Here is a 5,829-nt window from a genome sequence, read left to right as displayed (position 1 = left end):
GCCGCCTGATGGATTCCTCTTTAAAGTACGAGTATAACAGATGACTACAGATCTGGGAACCGGCATGCTTTCTCCAAGGGCGCTGCCATGATGGACGAGAGACGTGGGGCAGCACCGCGAGGAGCCCCCTTGGAGTCTAGGGACTCTCCTCACTATACTGAAGGTGGACTGATACTTCACCTTTGGAAGTCACATATGTTATGTTATGTTATGTGTTGTTTTGTAGTTCTACAGATCCCCCTTCTTCTTGTTTGCCAGAGCATATGGAAAATAATAGTTGTTTTTTGTTAATATATTAATGACAGAAGTGAAACAACAATACAAGGTAATTACTCTTAATGTTAACGGCTTACATAATCCCATTAAGAGAAGTAAAGCCCTTGCAAAGATGAAAAGAGAAAAGCAAGATATAATTTTCTGGCAAGAAACATCTTTCTACTGCTGAACATGAAAAACTAGCCAGAATGGGATTTAAAAATGTGTACTTTTCTTCATGTACAAAAAACAGCTCTAGAGGAGTAGCAATTTTATTATCTAATGGGTTGAATTTTCAGTTCTCCTCACAAATTAAAGACAAAGAGGGACAGTATGTACTAGTCAAGGGATACATAGATCATAAAGAAGTTACCTTACTGAATGTGTATAGACCACCTGGAAATAATAAAAAGCTTATTAGGCAAATTTTTGATATGATTACAACAGAAGTGTCTGGGATATTGATATGCGGGGGAGACTGGAACGTTCACTTAAATCCCTATCTGGACTCGTCCAGCAGAGCTACAAAGTCTCATACAGAAACAATATATATAAAAAGAATGCTTAAAGAAACAGGGTTGCTGGATGTATGGAGGAACTTACTCCCTCAAGATAAAAAAATACACCTTTTTCTCATATTCTCATAAGATGCATTCAAGATTAGACTATTTCTTTATACAAAATGTTGATAAGCATAGAGTAATAAACTGTGACATAGAGGGGAGAGATATATCTGATCACGCAGGGGTGTATTTGACAATCCATCTGGATAATGACCGCAAGGAAACCTTGTGGAGGCTCAACATTAATTTATTAAATGACACTAAATTTGAGTTTTGTAGAAAAAGAATTCAAAAACTATATGGACCACAATAATACAAAGGACATTTCTCCCTGTATTCTATGGGCAATGCAAAAACAGTTCTGAGAGGGAAACTGATAATGTGGTCCTCCTATAAAAAAAAAGAAAAAGAGAAATGTTTAAAAGACCTTACTATAAAATTAAAATCTCTAGAAGCACAATACATGGAAAATAACAATGATCATATCCTACTTAAAATAATAGAAACAAGACAAACTTTAAACTGTTTATATGAGGACCAGATAGAGAAAAAAGCTAGACTCATTAAACAGAATTACTATGAAAACGGACCCAAATCAAAGAAATTACTTGCCTGGAGAATACGTAAACAACAAATTGATAGATTTATACAGAAAATTAAAAATCCAATAGATAGAAAAATATACAATTCTCCAAAAGACATAAAAAAAATTTTGAACTATACTATACTCAATTATATACCCAACCTCACAAAGTAGACCCATCCTCAGTGAGGGGATTTCTTACCTCACTGGATCTACCATCAATAGGAATAGATCAAAATAATAGGCTAACACAACAAATAACTGAGGAGGAGATTAATAAAGCAATCTCAAAAATGAAAGGGAATAAGATGACAGGTGAGGACGGCTACCCGGCAGAGTGGTACAAACACTTCCGTAAATTATTCATCCCACTGCTTGGGGAATGCTTTAATCATGTACTCGCTGGAGGGGAAACACCGCCATCTTGGAAAAGGGCAGTGATCTCAGTGATTCCTAAGCCGGGAAAAAATAAAACGGAGTGTGATTCATATAGACCAATATCTGTTTTAAACATTGATTACAGGATATTTGCAACAATAATGGCTAAAAGGCTGGAATTTATAATCCCAGAAATTATAGACACAGATCAGACTGGTTTTGTCCATAACAGACAAACCCATGACAACGTGAGACGAGCTCTCCACCTCATAGACCGAATGAAAAGCACAGAATCAATAGCCATCAGTTTGGATGCAGAAAAGGCGTTTGACTCAGTGTGTTGGAATTATCTTTATTTAGCTTTGGAAAGATCTGGCTTTAATAATCAAATTATAGGCTGTTTTCGGTCTCTGTATGAATCCCCCTCTGCCAGGATCAAGATTAATGGGGACTTAACAGATAGAATACAACTAGGAAGGGGCTGCCGCCAAGGCTGCCCTCTCAGCCCCACATTGTTTGCACTTTTTATTGAGCCTCTAGCACAGGCCATCAGAGAACACAAGAACATTATGGGTGTAAAAATTAAAGGCACAGAGCACAAGATATGTCTTTATGCTGATGATATCCTCATGACGCTAACCGATCCGGAGGTCAGCCTACCTAATCTTTTTTCCTTATTGAAAATATTTGGCATGTACTCTGGGTATAAATTAAATCTGCAGAAAACACAAATACTTTCATTTAATTATCAACCATCACTAAGAATTCAGAAAATGTCCGGCTTTTACTGGGACAATAAATGTATAAAATATCTGGGAGTTAAGATTCCTGCAGAGTTATCCGACCTTTTTAAATACAATTATACCCCACTGACAGAAGAGATTAAGGCAGATCTACAGAGTTGGTCGTTGTTAACCATGAATCTATATAATCGAATAGATATAATAAAAATGAACCTTTTACCAAGGCTTCTTTATCTTTTTCAGGCGCTGCCTATAAAAATACCAGACGAACAATTCCGCAACTGGGATAGAATAATCTCAAATTTTATCTGGGCTAAACAAAAACCCAGAGTAAAATTCCGGACATTACAACTGTCAAAAGAAAGGGGTGGTTGGGCGTTACCACACATGGAGGACTATTATAGAGCAGCACAGATGAGAGTGGTAGTTGGTTGGTGTGATCCAACATGTGAAACTAAATGGAAAGAGATTGACATGTCTTACAGTGACGCGCCCTTACAATCTTTGCTCGGAGATCATTATCTCATTAAAAAACATATAGATTCTGACCTCATACCCTTATGGATAAATGTACCATTGGAGGTATGGCATAAAATATCAAAACAAGTAAAAATTGAAAGAAACGCTTGTATTTTGAGATGGCCTGCTTATGATAAAATTTTCTTCCATCAAGAATGGATAGAAGATTTATGCAGTGGGCACACAAGGGCAAGGGCACACAAACATTTGTAAAACACTTATGAAATTTTACTTGAAATATTATTTTCAAATCGATTGTTAGTAGATTTAAGGCTTATTTTTAATCTTTCTAAAATACTACTAAGTACTTTGTGTAAAAGTGTATATTTTCAATGAATTGGTGCACATATTTCATAACAACATATGCCTTAAGTGTGGTAATGCTACTATTTTGTTAAAATTGCAAAATCATCTATCTAATTAAATGATAAATAAAGCTCATAATGCAATCACTGTAAAAATAAGAGACTATATTTCCTCACCTTTAATCTCTTTCAACATTGTTTGGCAGAGGAATAACAAATAATTTGTTCATAGCTCCAAACATCACACATTTATGTTTTAGTGACATCAGACCACAGCAAATACATTACTGGTCCTTAACACTTCAGTAATAAATGTAGAAGATATCCTCAGCGGCACATGTCTCCAAATATGACCTGTTTTTCTCAGTTCTTTAACTAAAACACAAAAGCTGTCTTCACCAGGCAATCCTTTTTCAGATGTAAAATCTATTAATGTTAATATTTCACAATATCTTCCATCACTCAGTTCAACAATGGAGTTATTTCTTTTTTTAAGTGATGCATTATTACACGAATGGTACAAAACCTTATCACAAGTGAAACGATCATAAAATAAACCAGAATAAATTTTCAGACCTGTAAATTGTTCAATTGCCATTGTCTGGAATACAGATGTGCTTTGTCTTTTGGGGCGACCAAATCCTCTGACATTGTTTAGAAACTCTTTTGACCTTTTTACAAAATGAAAACTACCCTGTAGTTTGCAAAAAAAGTCTTTTACATCGTCATTAGTATTTGCCATTGCAGTATTTGCTTTAACTGAAAGAGCTCTCCAACTGAGGAACCGCTTTACAATCTGAAATGGAACATGTGTTGTCCCATTGAAAAATGTGAGAAGTGTTCCATTAAAAGACTCAAATGGAAATGTAGATGTTTCCCAAAGAGGTCCCCAGTTACGGACACTAGCAGCTAAATGCATTAACAAATGAACATTAAAAGAAACATTAATGGCTCCATAAAGTATTTCAAAATCAAACACAAACTTGCTCAATGCTTGTTCTGCCACATCAACAGACTTAACTAAAATGGCACCCTGAAGAAGAGTGTGCATAGCAAAAACTAGTAACATGAAATGATTCCAATACTTTGTTTTTAAAATGATATTAGGAACAGGTAGAGCATAAAACAGCATAAATTATTTCCATTTAGATGCTTTCCAGAATTTTCTTTCTTTTATCGATCTTGGGACTCTTGTGACTTCAACGGGTGGCATTATACCAAAAAGCTGTTTATCTATGTCACTGACCTTAGAGCCTATGTACAAGTCTTTATTATGATGCTTACTGTCTAACCATAAAGTTGTTATCTGTTTAGTGACACCCAAACAGACGCTGTGCTGGTATTCTGGAATGAAAGATGTAATCATGTTCATGCTCTTTAGTTCCATCAGTGGGGAGGGTCCTTTTACACCCATTACAGGAAGATCAGGAGTTCCTTGCATTGCATGATGAAAATGGCTTTCTACTGTCCTTAAAACTGGTTCAGGCCTTTGCCAGACATACGGTCCACCACCTGGATAGAGGCAAAAGTCGCATCCATATTTGCCATTAAACTGTTTTGTATTTCTCAAAAGGGGTCTGGCTATTGAATCAGAGGAGCAGACAAGTGCATGAACTTTACCTTTATGAACTACATTTTTGCTGTCACTCCAAGTGAGTCCAACCTCTTCAAGTTCTTTAAGCTGAGACACAAAAGCGCTTAAAAATGTCAACATGTTTGGTTTACTGTTTCCAAACCACAGGCATGGTATGCATATGTTTTCCTGTCTGTCTTTAGGTGATAGTTCTATGATTTGACACTGAATTGGCCAAACTTGAATATTGTTACTTTTAAAAACGGGTATGCCATCACAATTCCATAATATGGAAACATCCTCAGGTCCTATTTGTCCACTTTTTTTCAGTTGTTGATATGCTGCAGCGCACTGTATATCTGAAATAATTCCAGAAATTGGTTGTTTTGATTGAATGCCAGTTTTTTCTAAAACTTCAACAATTTGCTTGGAAAGACTCATTACAAGAAAGAGCCATTCTTCCAATTCTGTTCCAAGTCTATTTCCACTTTACAAGACAAACAGAACTTTGGTGCATTGTCACTAGGTCCCAGGTAGCTTTCACAGTCATTGCAGTAAAAATGGGGCACATATTCTCCAAAGTCACCATAGGCTTGATGAAACAAAAATGAGGTTCCTGGCACCAATCCAGGAATGTGTTGATTAAAAAGTGTGAGTAAATCTTGAAGAGCTACACCACTCAATTTATGTCGAAGTACATATGACATAAGCAGGAGCAGACTTTGTCCTTTTGTGATTGAAGCGCCTGGAAAAAGAAGCTCATCTTGTTTCTCTTGTTTCTGAAAAATAAAAAACAACCAAACAGATAAAGTAAACAAAGTGCATTACAAGACCATAAATACTTGTCCGAAATTTTAATTTACCTGCATTGTATTTTGCCCTTGTTCTCTTTGAGGATTAGTTGTACCGT

At 36.0% G+C, this 5,829-nt stretch overlaps 1 long non-coding RNA gene across 1 annotated transcript; it reads right to left on the bottom strand.

The window, feature by feature from the left end:
* Window positions 1–465: 465 nt before the first annotated feature.
* Window positions 466–5,829, bottom strand: LOC119617318. The gene is made up of 2 exons (XR_005233551.1): window positions 5,783–5,829; window positions 466–5,698 (listed from the first exon to the last, which is right to left on the bottom strand). It is a non-coding gene; the product is annotated as an uncharacterized LOC119617318 (long non-coding RNA).

Source organism: Kryptolebias marmoratus, linkage group LG9, assembly GCF_001649575.2.
Source record: "Kryptolebias marmoratus isolate JLee-2015 linkage group LG9, ASM164957v2, whole genome shotgun sequence".
NCBI classification, from domain to species: domain Eukaryota; kingdom Metazoa; phylum Chordata; class Actinopteri; order Cyprinodontiformes; family Rivulidae; genus Kryptolebias; species Kryptolebias marmoratus.
This window is presented reverse-complemented; position numbering and strand designations above follow the sequence as displayed.